Source organism: Marmota monax, unplaced genomic scaffold (assembly GCF_021218885.2).
Source record: "Marmota monax isolate L192 unplaced genomic scaffold, Marmota_monax_Labrador192_F-V1.1 WCK01_AAM20220418_F8-fsc00052, whole genome shotgun sequence".
Taxonomy (NCBI): Eukaryota; Metazoa; Chordata; class Mammalia; order Rodentia; family Sciuridae; genus Marmota; species Marmota monax.
The window spans coordinates 2,307,977-2,324,047 of record NW_026693473.1 but is presented as its reverse complement, the minus strand read 5'-3'; positions in this window follow the sequence as shown (position 1 = coordinate 2,324,047).

Below are 16,071 nucleotides of genomic sequence, written 5' to 3'. Positions count from 1 at the left end.
GAATTTGAAGATGTAATTAAACCACAAATCAGATAAAATATTTCACTCACTGAAAAGACATGCATTACATGCCTACTTGACACTAGAAACAATGCTGGATGTTATAGTGGATGAAAATGAAAGCAAGAGAGAGAGAATGAAAAAGAGAGATTAAGAGAAAAGGAAAAAAGAAAAGAAAAAGTTATACTAACTTGAAGAGTCAATAATAATAGAGTATAGGGGGTGATAGACAAGCAAACCACTAAAGAGTAATTTAAGAGAATGGTATAAGCAGAACCCTGTAATTATACTGAAGAATAACAAATTATTCCTTCCAGATGCCTCAGTGAAGAAGTAAGTGAATTGAGAAGATTGGTTTTATCTTTTATTGAACCTTTTTCCATATTTACCTTCCTCAATATAGTTCTATAATGATTTTCCTCCTATGGGCGGGGGGAGCCTCTTTCACATCCTTCATTGGGTCATCTTCCTTTGCTCAACACCCAAGGATTTAAGGAGCAATGGAATATGTGCAAGAATTGGTAATTATCATGAATTACTGTGTCAAGGAATTTGATAGTAAAAAGGACAAAGGAAAAGTAAAAAAAAATGAAAAGGGTAGAGCTGGAGGGGATTTGAGTGAATTAGAGAGATTTTATAGTATTTTAGGCAAAGAGGTAGAGAACAAAATATTGAAGATTCAAAAATAAAATAAGATAACCAATAAATAAGATCATAGTCTGCAGCCACTATTCAATAACTTTTAAAATTTTTCCAGCCCTCCTATTTCTCCTCTCCCACTTCGATTCCAGCTGATCTTGAATAGAGAAAATGGAAGCCACTAAATGAGAATATGCTTAAAGAGGGCAAGCCCAAGATGGCTTTAGTTGGGCTCCCTGGCCAAGGCTTTCGGCAGTCTGTTTTTTAGTATGTAGCCAAGGTGACAAACACTCTGATTCAGCATATGCACTCAAAGTCATAAACATCTGCTTATGAGCATGCACACACTTAGGTAACCTGTTGGCAATGTGCCTTCTCATGCTTTTGGCCTTCATATGAAAAGGCATATGGAAGGACTCAGTGGGCTGTGCTGGGGACTGGGATGGAAGAAGCTGCCTCCAAATAAAGCATGTTTACTATCCCAACTGTGCTTTTCATCATCCACCTACTGAGATCCCAAATCTGTTCCCCAGGGTCTGAATCCCAGCCCATTACCTCATTCTCCTACCATCAAATCTTCTAGACATAATAGCATTGGCACTCATCTATTTGTTCTCTAATTACCCACCCTCCATCCCAATGCTTAGACAATTGAAGAGGAATTTCTCCTCTTGTTCTAGGTCATGTGTTCTGGATCTCTCTCTCCAGTTTCACAGGAACCTCATCCCATTTAGTTACTTGCTTCTCTCTTCTACATATTCACCTTTTCCTTTCTGATTCTTTCCTTGGCATTTTAACAGTGCTATAATATCATCTATCTTAAACAAACAATGTATCTTGACTCCCTTATCTCTTTTCAGTTACCACCCAATTTTAAACTCCCCTTCATAGCCAGGTTTCTCAAGTTGTTTAAGTTTCCTCAAGAAGATTCAAGATTATGGTTTGGAAGCACCCAGCACTCACCTACTTCTCCATGAGATAGAATTAAAACAATAAAATGTAGCTGCTTATTGAGAAAGGTTACCATAGAAGAATGTTTGAAGTTAATAGTGGACAGGCAGAGATTTAGAGAAGCCAGGTGACTTTGGATAATGGAATGGGGGTGAAACAGAATACCCCCACACTAATCATACAGAAAGGCTGTAGAGGGAGAAGAAACGCCCCTTGGTGTAGATAGAGGTGAAATAAGGAGAGTCCTCGTGAGTTCCATTAACACAGAATTAGGCAATCTCAGAAATATAGTCTAAACAGATAATAGAATTGGGAAATTCAGGTAATACAGCTGTGTTTGGAAGGGTTCTTTGCAATTTCTTGTGTATTCTTGTGAACTCTCACTATATACACTGTAACTGAGAGCAATGAGAAGGGTTCTATTGTCTAAGTTTACTACTCTGGGAGTATAAGGCACCTGCATTTTCCTGCCTCCAGGACCCCACAGCAATATCACTGCATTAGCTAATGGGCAGCTGTGTTGAGAGTCAATTTGGCCCAGGGGAGAGAATCTGACACAAACCCACTGAGAATTCTATATGTTAGGAAACTGGATTACAACATGAAAATGAATAAAAGATGGTTCCCTTTAAAATGAGGGGGCAAGGGCAGTCATTGGAGACCAAGTAAACAGTTGCATGTGATTTTGCACAGGACACCAGATCTCTACGTGGTGAATTACATGGATCTTGCTGCAAGCAACCCCACTCAACAGGGATTTTGTGATTCCAAAACAGTTAAGAGGTATTCCAACAAACTCCAACCAAAGATTCATCCCACCACAAAGGAATGAAGAGAGGGATGCATAATCCCCAACATTTGCTCTTCCCATGGGGCATGCAGCCTAAGTGTAGGAGGAAAGAAGTTTTGACAGGCATAGGTTGCAAACATCCACTCTTGCCTGCTCATTCAAACATCTCAGTGGGGAGGAAAATTTTACTTTTTATTAGTACTTTTCTTGTCGTTGCTTCTCTCTCTCTCTCTCTCTCTATCTCTATCTCTATCTATCTCTCTATCTCTCTGCCCTTCTTCTCTTTTCAATTTTTAATTTTCTTTGTCTTTCTTGCTGTGAAGGTTTACATCTTGCTCCAGCCACAGCATAGTCATGCTTAAACTGTGGTGGAAACTTCAACTTAAAGAATAATGGATACTAAAGTCCCCAGTGAATGATCTGACCCCAAGTGGACATAATTACTGGTAGTCTAAAATACTCCTCCTGTATATTCACCCCATAACTACAACAAAGAGAAATGACACAACCATTGTGAACACTGCACTTATAAGGATCCTCAGCATCCATCATTTCCACCCTATTGGATCACACATTGCTGAAAAAAGTGGAGGTGCATCATGGCGGGGGGAGCTGTAATCCTGGCCCCTGCCTCTATCTATGAAATACCTGCAGCTGTGCCAGTGACCAAATAGAGGATAAAAATTCTAGACCCATCACCATAATGGAAACTGCCAGTGTCAAAATTGCTTTCAAGTAACAGAGCCACTATCAACAGAGCCTGAGGAAATCCCCACCAACTGATAGGAGTTTCCATTCCTAAAGTAGGAATAACCACAGAGGGAATACCCCACATATCCTGCTGTCTACACCTGCCTGAACTACCAGAGAAACCCCACTCTTGTGAGACCTACAAAGAAAATGGGTCCCTCAGGTTATGATACAGAACTCATTGGGTCAAAAACCACTAGCCACAGCCAAAGAAGACAAAGGGAAACTACACTAGGAAGTCCAGTTGGCATTAAACTCTACACTATACAAGAAACCTACATCCTAAGACATCATCAAGAGAAGGCTGCTTACTAAGAAGACCCTTACATAAAAGTGGAAGAGATATCCATATAACCAGATGCATCCTCTGGCAGGCAGGCAGTCAGGCAGGCAGCAGGAGGCTGTGGAGACATGGGTGTGAGAGACAGATGGCTGAAGCAGTGAGACCAAACTCCAGTTTGGTCTGCAGCAAGCTGGGCATCCAGGGTGCATACTTCTGCTTGCAGAGATCCAAGATGGCAGGCCAGAGGGAGGCAACCTTCTGTTACGCTCTGTGACCTGGGACTCTAGTGAGAATACTGCTTCTCTGTGAGTGATATTCCTGTTCCTGTGCAGGAATCATGGTCACTGTGCCTGTCCAGGGCTCCAGGCCTCAGCATCAGAGTAGATCTCCCAACTACTCACCCACGCAGGACTACCAGGTACCCGAGCAGGATCATGGGCACCCACCCGAGCAGAAATCAGAGTAGAAATCATGGAAGCTGCTCCCACATGCAGGAACTCCTTGGGCACACCTGTGAGGACCCCCCTCTACCAACGTGGGGGCTCCCTGGATTGCCGCCATCTTGGGATTCTGCATCAGTGGAGATAGTCCCCTATGCTCAGTGGCCTGCCTGCACCCAAGAACTTCACACAGGCCCTGAAGTCAGCCAACACCACACACAGCTCACCACAGAGCTAGTCTCTGAACTCACTGTCCAACACCATCACTGGTCTCCCCCCACTGGACCCAACACCTATCCCTGAAAGCAGGCGCCTCCATCTTGGGCAACCTTCATCACTATCTTCAGTGGGGGAAACTCCCAGTTTGGAACTCTGGCTGGTCGGGTACCCAGTTTCTAACTCTCCCCTCTCCCAAACATCCTGAGGGCAGAGATACGGGCTAACAACAGAGGACCCCACATATTGAATGAGAAGAGAAGCAGAAAAGATGCTGAGCTCCAACCAAAACAATCCCTGTTTCTTCCTTCAAGATTTTTTTCCCTCTCCCTCTCTATTCTCCCACCCTCACATCCCCAACATATGTAAAACCAAGTACTTTGCATGAATTAGGAATTTGAGGACTGGGATGACTGAATAGCATATTACAGTTGTGTTGTATATTCTTTTTTTCTTTTTTCCCACCAATTTCTACTATTTTAACACTATATATATATATATATATATATGTGTGTATGTGTGTGTGTGTGTGTGTGTGTTTTATGTACTCTACATTATTCCCACTACTTGTCTACCCAAAATTACTTCCTCTCCCTTCTCCTGCTACTAATCTTCCTCTTTAGATTTCTCTTTCACACTTCCTAGGAAATAATAACTCTGTATCCTCACCTCCTACCTCCTCAGCATATCATCCTACTCCTCACCCCCAGTTCTATGTCCACCATCAGAAACTGTAAACCCTTTTACAAACCTACTGAGTATATTGTAGATAATAATTGAATTCACCATTTCTGTAAACATCTTAATAGCAAACATTTGTTTTTGGGGTGTATAATGTTTATATTGGGATCTGTTAACATTGTTTTTCACCTAAAAGGAGAGGTATTAGATCCCTACAGGGGTACTATAAGCCTATAGGGTAAAAATGGTAATGCCTCGGATCCACAGTGCCAGAAGGAAGACACACAAGCAATATGAAAAGACACAGAAAGAAAGTGCCCCAAACAAATCAAGATACCACAACATTATTAGAATCCATGGCCAGCACAGCAGAAGAAATTACAGAGAAGGAGTTCAGGATGTTCATAATTAAAATGTTGCGCAAATTGAAGGATGATATAAGAGAGCAAATACAGGCAGTAAAAGATCATTTTGACAAAGAGCCACAGAAACAAATACAGGAAGTAAAAGATTACTTCAATAGGGAGATAAAAGTTCTAAAAGACAACCAAACAGAAAACCTTGAAATGAAAGAAACAATAAAGCAAATTAAAAGTTCAACTGAAAGCATCACCAACAGACAAGACTTCAGACAAAGAAGACAAAATATATAATCTTTATAAGAATGTAGACCATACAGTGAACATGGTAAGAAACCATGACCAGAACATTCAAGAAATATGGGACAGCACAAAAAGACCAAATTTAAGAGTTATTGAGATAGAGGAAGACAGAGTTCCAAACCAAAGCAATGAGCAATCTATTCAATGAAATAATATCAGAAAACTTTCCAACATGAAGAATGAATTTGAAGACCAAATTTAAGAGACTTATGGGACACCAAATGTACAAAATGACAATGGATCCACACCAAGGCACATTATAATGAAAATGCCTAACATACAGAATAAGGAGACAATATTAACAGCAACAAGAGAAAGGAATCAAATTATAAATGGGGGCAACCAATTAGATTATGTGCAAATTTTTCAACCCAGACCCTGAAATCTAGAAGATCCTGGAACAACATATATCAAGCTCTGAAAGAAAATAGATGCAAACCAAGAATCTTATACCCAGAAAAATTAAGCTTGAGATTTGATGATGAAATAAAAACCTTCTATGATAAACAAAAGTTAAAATGATTTACAACTTGAAAACTTGCACTACAGAACATCCTTGGCAAAATATTCCGTGAAGAGGAATTGAAAAATAACAAGGAAAATCAGCAAAGGGAGGTATTACACTAAAGTAAAATAATCAAAGGAGAAACCAAATCATGTTAAATACCAAAAATAAACAAAAATGGCTGGGGATACAAATCATGTGTCAATAATAACCCTGAATGTTGATGGCCTAAACTCACCAATCAAAAGACATAGACTGGCAGATTGGATTTTTAAAAAGACCCAACAATATGCTGCCTCCAAGAGACTCATCTCATAGGAAAAGACATCCACAGACTGAAGGTGAAAGGTTGGGGAAAATCATATGACTCACATGGACTGCAGAAATAAGCAAGTGTTTCCGACTTCACATCAAATAAAGTAGACTTTGACCAAAGTTAATCAAAAGGGAAAAGAAGGAAGAATATTTCATACTGCTTAAGGGAACTATTCATCAACAAGACATAACAATAATAAATTTATATACCCCAAACAATGGAGCATCTACATTTATCAAACAAAATCTTTTCAAGTTCAAGAGTCAAATAGACCACAACACAATAATTCTGGGTGACTTTAACACACCTCTTTCACCACTGGATAGATCATCCAAATGAAAGCTGAACAAGTAAACTATAGAACTCGATAATACAATCAATAACTTAGACTTAACTGACATATATAGAATATTTTATCCTTCAATGTATGAATATACTTTCTTCTCAGCAGCACATGGATCCTTCTCTAAGATAGACCATATATTATGCCACAAAGCAACTCTTAGCAAATATAAAAAAGTAGAGATACTACCCTACATTCTATCAGATCATACTGGAAAGAAATTAGAAATCAATGATACAATAAAAAAATAAATTCTACTCCAATTCTTGGAGACTAAATAATATGCTACTGAATGAACAATGAGTTGAAAAAGACATCAAGGATGAGATTAAAAACTTTTAGAGGCAAATGAGAACACAGATAAAATGTATCAAAATCTCTGGGACACTAGAAGGCAATTCTAAGAGGAAAGTTCATTGCATGGAGTTCATTCCTTAAAAGAAGAAAAAGTCAGCAAATGAATGAGTTAACATTACATCTCAAAGCCCTAGAAAAAGAAGAACAAATCAACACCAAAAGCAAGAGAACACAGGAAATAACTAAAATCAAAGCTGAAATCAATGAAGTTGAAACAAAAGAAACAATTGAAAAAATTGACAAAACAAAAAGTTGGTTCTTTGAAAAAATAAATAAAATTGATAAACCTTTAGCCATGTTAATGAAGAGAAGGGGAGAGAAAACTCAAATTAATAACACTTGATGAAAAAGGAAATATCACAACAGACACTACAGAAATACAGAAGATAATTAGAAATTATTTTGAAAACTTTTATTCCAATAAAATAGAAAATATTGAAGGCATTGACAAATTTCTAGAGTGATATGATTTGCCCAAATTGAATCAGGTTGATATATACAATTTAAACAGATCAATTTCAAGCAATGAAATAGAAGACACCATCAAAAGCCTACCAACCAAGAATAGCCCAGGATGGGAAGGATACATGCCACAGTCTGGCTGGGCACAATTCAGGAGCCACTTGTCAAAAGAAACGAACTTTATTTTTAGAACCACACATGCCAAACAAAACAGCTCCTCAGGAAAAACCTTCAGAGCCCAACTGCCACCACCGGCTTCCCACAAGCCTCTCAACCTCCCCGACTCCTCCTGCTCTTGAGGCCAACTGGCTGGGTCGCGTGGGCGGAGCCAAAAAAAGTCCCCCAATGAGCAGCTCCGTAGTCTGAAAGGGCGGGGAAACAGCCCAATGAGCATCACCGCAGAGGAGCCAATCAGCTAGAAGTTGCTGGGGCCGCTGTGAGCCAATCATCAGCTGGCAGTCTGAAAGTTTGCTGGGGTCCCTTCGGCTGTGGCTCTCAACAGATACACAGCCGAGTTCTAGAAGACCTTTAAAGAATAACTTAAACTAATACTCTTCAATTTTTTTCAGGAAATAGGAAAAGAGGGAGCACTTCCTCATTCTTTGAGGCCAATATCACCCTGATTCTAAAACCAGGCAAAGACACATCAAAGAAAGAAAGAAGAAATCAATGATAAAATAAAAAAATAAAATCTACTCCAATACGGATCAATATCTCTAATGAACATAGATGCAAAAATTCTCGATAAAATTCTGGCAAATAGAATACAAAAGTATATCAAAAAGATAGTGCAACACGATCAAGTGGGGTTCATCCCAGAGATGCAAGGTTGGTTAAACATACAAAAATTAATAAATGTAATTTATCATGTCAATAGACTTAAAGATAAGAACAATATGATCATTTCAATAGATGTAGAAAAAGAATTTGACAAAATACAGCACCCCTTCATGTTTAAACACTAGAAAACATAGTGATAACAGGAACATACCTCAACATCATAAGAGCTATCTATGATAAGCCCCAGGCCAGCATCATTCTAAATGGAGACAAATTGAAAGCATTCCCTCTAAAAACTGGAACAAGACAGGGATGCCCTCTTTCACCAGTTCTATTTAACATAGTTCTTGAAACACTGGCCAGAGCAATTAGACAGATGAAAGACATTAAAGGGATACAGATAGGGAAAAAAAAAGAACTCAAATTAGCACTATTTGCCAACAATATGATTCTATACCTACAAGACCCAAAAAATTCTGCCAGAAAACTTCTAGAACTAGTAAATGAACAAGTAAATCCAGCAAAGTAGCAGGATACAAAGTCAACACCCTATAAATCAAAGGAATTCCTATTTATCAGTGACAAATCCTCTGAAAAGAAACAAGAAAAACTACCACATTTACAATAGCCTCAAAAAAATAAATAAAATACTTGAGAATCAACCTAACAAAAGAGGTGAAAGACCTCTACAACAAAAACTACAGAATGCTAAGGAAAGAAATTAAAGAAGACCTTAGAAGATGGAAAGACCTCCCTTGTTCTTGGATAGGCAGAATTAATATTGTCCATATGCCATACTACCAAAAGCACTATTACAGATTTAATGCAATTCCAATCAAAACCCAATGACATTCCTCATAGAAATAGAAAAAGCAGTCATGAAATTCATCTGAAAAAATACAAGACTCAGAATAGCTAAAGCAATCCTTAGCAAGAAGAGTCAAGCAGGTGGCATCACTATACCAGACTTTAAACTATACTACAGAGCAATAGTAACAAAAACAGCATGATATTAGCACCAAAATAGACTGGTAGGCCAATGGTACAGAATAGAGGACACAGAGACTAACCCACATAATTACAGTTATCTTATATTAGACAAAGGTGCCAAAAACATACATTGGAGAAAAAAATAGCCTCTTCAACAAATGGTGCTGGGAAAACTGGAAATCCAAATGCAACAAAATGAAACCCCTATCTTTCACCATGCAAAAAATTCAACTCTAAGTGGATCAAGGACCTAGGAATTAAACCAGAGACCCTGCATTTAATAGAAGAAAAAGTAGTCCCAAATCTCCATCATATCAGAATAGGCTCCTACTTCCTTAATAAGACTCCAATAGTGCAAGAATTAAAATCAAGAATCAATAAATGGATGGATTCAAATGAAAAAGCTTCTTCTCATAAAAAGAAAGGATCAGTGAGGTGAATTGAAAGCCTACAACTTGGGAGCAAATTTTTACCACTTGCACATCAGATAGAGCACTAATCTCTAGGGTATATAAAGAACTCAAAAAGCTAAACACCAAAAAAACAAATAATTCAAACAATAAATGGGCCAAGGTACTGAACAGACACTTCTCAGAAGGGGATATACAATCAATCAACAAATATATGAAAAAAATTCAATATCTCTAGCAATTAGAGAAATGCAAATCAAAACTACTCTAAGATTTCATCTCACTCCAGTCAGAATGGCAGCTATTATGAAGACAAACAACAATTAGTGTTGGTGAGGATGTGGGGGAAAAGGCACATTCATATATTTCTTGTGGGATTACAAAATTATGCAGCCAGTATGGAAAGCAATATGGAGATTCTTTGGAAAACTGGGAATGGAACCACCTTTTTACCCAGCTATCCCACCCCTCGGTCTATACCCAAAGGACTTAAAAACAGCATACTACAAGGACACAGCCACATCGATGTTTATAGCAGCCCAATTCCTAAGAACTAAACTGTGGAACCAACCTAGATGTCCTTCAGTAGATGAATGGATAAAAAAAATATGGTGTATATACACAATGGAATATTACTCATCAATAAAAGAGAATAAATCATGGCATTTGCAGGTAAATGGATGGAGTCGGAAAAGGTAATGCTAAGTGAAGTTAGACAATCCCAAAAAATCAAATGCTGAATATTTTCTCTTATATAAGAAGGCTAATTCATAGTGTGGTTGGGAGGGGGAGCATGGGAGGATTAGATGAATTCTAGATAGGGCAAAGGGTTGGGAGGAGAAGGGAGAGTACATGAGGGTAGAAAAGATGGTGGAATGAGATGGACATAATTTTTCAAAGTACATGTATGAAGGCATGAATGGTGTGAATATACTTTGTATACAACCAGAGATATGAAAAATTGTGCCCTATATGTATAATATGAATTATAATGCATTCTGCTGACATATATAACAAATTAGAATAAAAAAGAAACACAAAAAAGAAAAGAAGGTAAAATGACGCCCCTAAAGTTCATAACTCTTTACTAACAGATTTCAAAGATATCAAAGTAAAATACTGGACAAAAACAAAATTCAAAAGAATGATATTTTAAAAATCTCATTGAAATCTAAGAGATTACAAATAAACAGCTGAATGAATGGAGGCAATACAGGATATGTAAGGGTACTTCAGTATGTGATAGAGGTGTTGAATAAAGAATGAAACAGAAATTTTAGAAATTAAAAGCTGAATAAATCCAATTAGAAACTGAGTTGAAAGATGTTTTAGTCAGATTTCCAGTACTGTAACAAAATATGCGTCACAAGCATCTTTAAAAAGGAAATTTTAATTTTGGATCATGGTTTCAGAGATTTCAGTTCATGGTTGGTTGGCTCCATTGTTTCTAGGCCTGTGGTAAGGCAGGACATCATGGTGGAGAGCAGATGGTACAGCAATGCTGCTTAGCTCATGATGACTGAGAGTCAAAGAGAGAAGCAGGGACAAGGGAGGGACCAGAGACAAGAATGTCCCTTCAAGGACATTCCTGTATTGATCCACCTCTTCCAACTAGGCCCACCTTTGGAAGTTTCTACCATTTCCCAAGAGTGTTACCATCTGGGGCCCAAATCTTCAAAACATGAGCCAATAATAGACAACAAACAAACATAAAAGATCTCTGAGACACCACTAAGATATCAAATGTCCATATATTTAAAGAGAGAAGAGCTACATGCTGAGGACATTAAAAAAACCTATTTAGTGAAATAATATCAGAACAGTTCCCAAATCTTTGGAAAGACATGGATATCCAGGTAGAGGAGACACTTAGAGCCCTTATTTAGGAAAGAACCTCTCCACACATATTGCAGTTAAATTGCCAAAAATACAGAACATAGAAAGAATATTAAAAGCTTCAAGAGAGCTGCACTAAGTTACATTTAAAGGAAAATCCATTAGAATAGCAGGTTTTTCTTCAGAAATTTAAAACCCAGGAGGACGTATAATGATGTATTTCAAGTTCTGAAAGAAAATAACTGCCAACCAAGGTTCCTATACCCAGTGAAGTTATCCTTCCAAGACAGCATAAACTAAGGAAATTTGTGACCACTAGATCAGCACTACAGAGTATACTTACAGAAATCAGTATAGCTACTATGGAAAACATGATGGAGTGTCCTCAAAAAACTGTAAGTATCACTTCTATATGATCTAGCTAGGCCAATTCCATATATATATATATATATATATATATATATATATATATATATATGGAATATATGTATATATATGGATATATATATATGGAATATATATATATATCTGGTTATATATATATGGATATATATATATATAATCTTCTTTCATATATATATATGAAAGAAGTAAAATCAGCATACATAAAGATTCTTACATACCCATGTTTATTGCAGCATTTTTCACATTAACTAAGATATGCAATCAGTCTAGATACCTGTCAACAGATAAATAGACAAAGAAGAATGGTACATATATACAATGGAGTATTATTCAATCAGTAAGAAGAATGAAGTCATGCCATTTGTAGGAAAATGGATGAAACTATAGGACATCATGTTAAGCAAAATAAGTCACACAGAAAGGCAAGTATTATATGTTTGTTCCTATATGTGGTAAGTGAAATAAAAAGACCTGAAAGCAAAAGGACTACTTGGAAATAGGAAGGAAACTTAGGGGAGGTGGGAGGGAAATGAAGGAAAGATAGAATAGAAGGGAGAGTGGATGAGGTCAAGGCATGATAAGTGCAGGTTTTAAAATGTCACAATGAACCCCATTCAACTGTATAGTTAGTAAGTGATAATAAAATTTCCTCTTTTCAAAAACAGGGGAAAAATAAACATCTTCAATTTCCTTTCAATATCCAATTCATATTAATCTGGTTTTCATTCTTCTCACTGTAATGCAACTTCTCTTGGTTAGGTTACCAATATCCAACATTTTAAGGTCTATGGACACTTTTCAGTTTTCTTCATATTTGATTTCTCAAAGGTGTTCAACAAGGTTAACCTTATCTCTTTTTCAAATACTCCTTCCTCTTGCTTTTGATGGCTAACTCTTCTAGTTATCCTATTTTTCTGATTAATCCTTTCTGGATTCTCCTCCTCTACACAAATAGATTGGATTACTTTAAGACTTTATTCTAGATCCTGTTTTTCTTAATACTCTACACTCTAATTTCTAAATTCTATGATCTAATCTGTCTAGTCCTATGGCTTTAAATATTATCTATAGGCTAGAAACCCACAAACTAATAACTTTAACCCAGATCTCTTTCTGCATTCTGACCAACATAGTCCATTTGAATGTCTTTCAGAAATCTCAAAAAACATTCCCCAAACTTTACCATTCATCTTTCCCATTTCATTAAGTGGTACCTCAATTAACTATTTCCCCCCCAACAGAAACCTAGCATCCCCAATTAGAAACCTGGCTATTCCTCACTTGGTGATAGGCAACCTATGACCAACTTTCATGTTTTGTCAATTCTATAACCAATATCGCACATTGATATTTTTAGACACTGGAAGAAAAAGAGCACATTTATTCTCTGCATCTCATATAATAAGCCACTAAAAATAAAGGAATATTTATAGAATATTTGTTATCTTCCTGACCTACAAGTAGCCCTTACCTCCCATTTTGCTCTTTAGTGTAGCAAAAGGAAGAAAAGTTTCCTTCCCCATATTTATTATTCTTATTGTAGGATCCCACACTGCACTTATTTAATCACATTTTTCCATTCTACTAAATTTCATGTATGTTTTTCTTTATTAGTATGACAATTAAGAATCCCTAGGAACCTCTCACCTTATCTCTCTTCTTCTTCCTCCTTCTCCTCCTCTCCTTCGTCCTCCTCCTTTTTATGCTGGGGGATGAACCCAGAGTTTCACATATCTCTCACCTTCTCTACATACAAATTCATGAGCATTTAGCTTCATGTTCTAAGCTATGGATGAATTTTAAGACAAAAATAACATGAAAAACAGCCCTAAGCAGTTATAAATGAACATTAGGTATTTCTTTCATCCCACAATAGAAATGGTAAGATATGATGAAGGAAAGATTTTTCTTCTTTTATCCATCCCAGAGAACATGCTTTATTGAGTGGGAAGAAAGAATTAGAAGATTCCTGCTCAGCAGTGTTATAATAAGTCTTTATTTAGGCTCAGTAAGAATAATTAGCAATTTCCTCAGTGTATTTTTTAATCATTTAAATTTATTTTTTAAAATCCTGGATTAAGATGAAATTAACTGATTTAGAATTTTCATGGTGTTTTGATTTTCAGATAAAAATAAACGGAAGCCAAGTATTCTTTTCACTTTGGCATTTAGATTTTAAAAAAAATACAATAAAAAGCAGGCTTGCCTCCTGGGTGTAAGGAGAGCTTCTTGCTCTAAGAGTCAATCAATCAGGAAGGGCATTTGTGGGTAGTTGTGAAAAATGCCAGCTTGACCTTGAAAAAAAGAAAAAGAATTGAGACTAGTGGCATTGAGCACTTATTTCCCATGTGCTGCAGTCTCTCACATTTTTAATTTGTTTTAAATTTTTGTCCCCTATCACCTACCCACACACATTCATGTGCAGTTAACATCATGATGTATATTAAAGTCCACACAGCTGGTTAAGAAGCTTCTTCTCATAGGCTAATATCCTCACTTTGAAACTTGATTATGCTATGCTTAAGGTAATCTAATAAAACTGTGTCATGTGCACTGTAAAGCAGGCAGCATCAAAACATAGTTCACCCACCCAAAGGGGCAGCAGCTATGAATACAGTGATATTAGCAAAATCATCCTGATTTATATAGCTCTGTAGAATTTGTGTTGTTGTATATATTTCTTTGATTATGTGTGTGTACACTGAGGTGGGTAGACACAACATGTAGAACTTTAAGGTTGGGAAAGATATAAAAGACTGTCTAATCAGCTGTTTAATGTTTCAATTATTTCAGCAACATTCATTTCTTTTAGGTGGTCACTCATCACATACCTGAAATGCTACCCTCACCCCTCTGGTTCTCTCATCTATCAATGAGAAAGAAGGAGTAAATACCTCTAGAGGAGTTGTTTTCAACCTTATCTGCAAAATGGAATGCCAGTGGGAGAGTCAAAAAAATCTCCATGCTGAGCCTGTAGCCCAGATCAACTAAATTAGAATCTCTCTGGGTAGGACCCAGAAGTAGGAATTCTTTAGCCTTTCAAAGTGATTCCAAATGCAGCTAAGAGAGAACCACTGCTCTAGAGGTAACACATGATAGAATCATCAAAAGTCATAAAATTATTGATGTTCTTATAGGGAGCCAAAATCTGTCACTGTGAAAACTTCCCCTATTGACGAATTCTTTGCTGAATTTCAGGGAATGATTGCCTTCTCTTTGTCAGGTCAAAAATTTAAAAACAGGTTATTTTTAAAGCATGTATGAAAAGCTTAGACTATAAACGACAAATATCATATATAACTCCCCTTTGCTTTTCAACCTTTATAGAAAGATCCCCTCCCTTAAACTTTTACACATCTGAGAAGAGAAGTCTCAGTCTTAAGAGGATTGGACAGAGTTGTTTCATTGGAACTAAATGGCTTAAGTCTTATAGTATCATGTTTTTATGGCTGATTATCAAGTCTATCCATTCCCAGAGGAAGGCACTGTCACATTTCTAATGGCTTAACCAGGGTATATAGTCTAAGTGTCATAATCATCCTTTCAGATGAAAGACTCTTGAAATATGTAACAGCTACAACTTCCTAAATTTCTTTCCTTTCTATTTTAAATATATCTCCAATTTATTCATCTATTCCTAATAAACCACCACTTTACTTTCTCCCTTTACTTTCTCAACATCTGGGCCATTTCCTCTTAATGTCCTATTGTGGAGACTACCTTCTTCATCTTAGATACCATAAAACAGAAATTCTCTTACTTGAAAGAATGGGATAAGTAATTGATCAATGATTGAAAACATGTACTAATATGAAGAACCATTAAAGAAGTGATAATCAGTTAATGGGAAAGCAATTAGAAATGAATTGACTATTATGTCTAATTATAGTGCACCAATAAAAGATGGAGTTACCATGCATTGAATCAGGGGAAGACTTAGAAAAGTGGAAACTTTGGAGGAAAGGCAGGTCAGGACATAGGTTTGGACCTGTTAATATTTTGGCAGTTGGATATTTAAGTCAGGCATTTAAGGGAGAGGTCTGAGCTATAAATATTAGAAATGCATAAATTTGTGAGTCACTAGTATTTGAATGGTATTTAAAAGCATGATATTGGATAAGACCCCCAGGAGAATAAGTAGAGATTAAAAAAAAAAAGGAATAGGTGCCAAAACTGAGGCCTAAAGGCATTTCAGTATACAGTGAGTAATAACAAGAGAGAGTGAAAAGGGGTGGCCAATGGGGTAGCTGAGAAA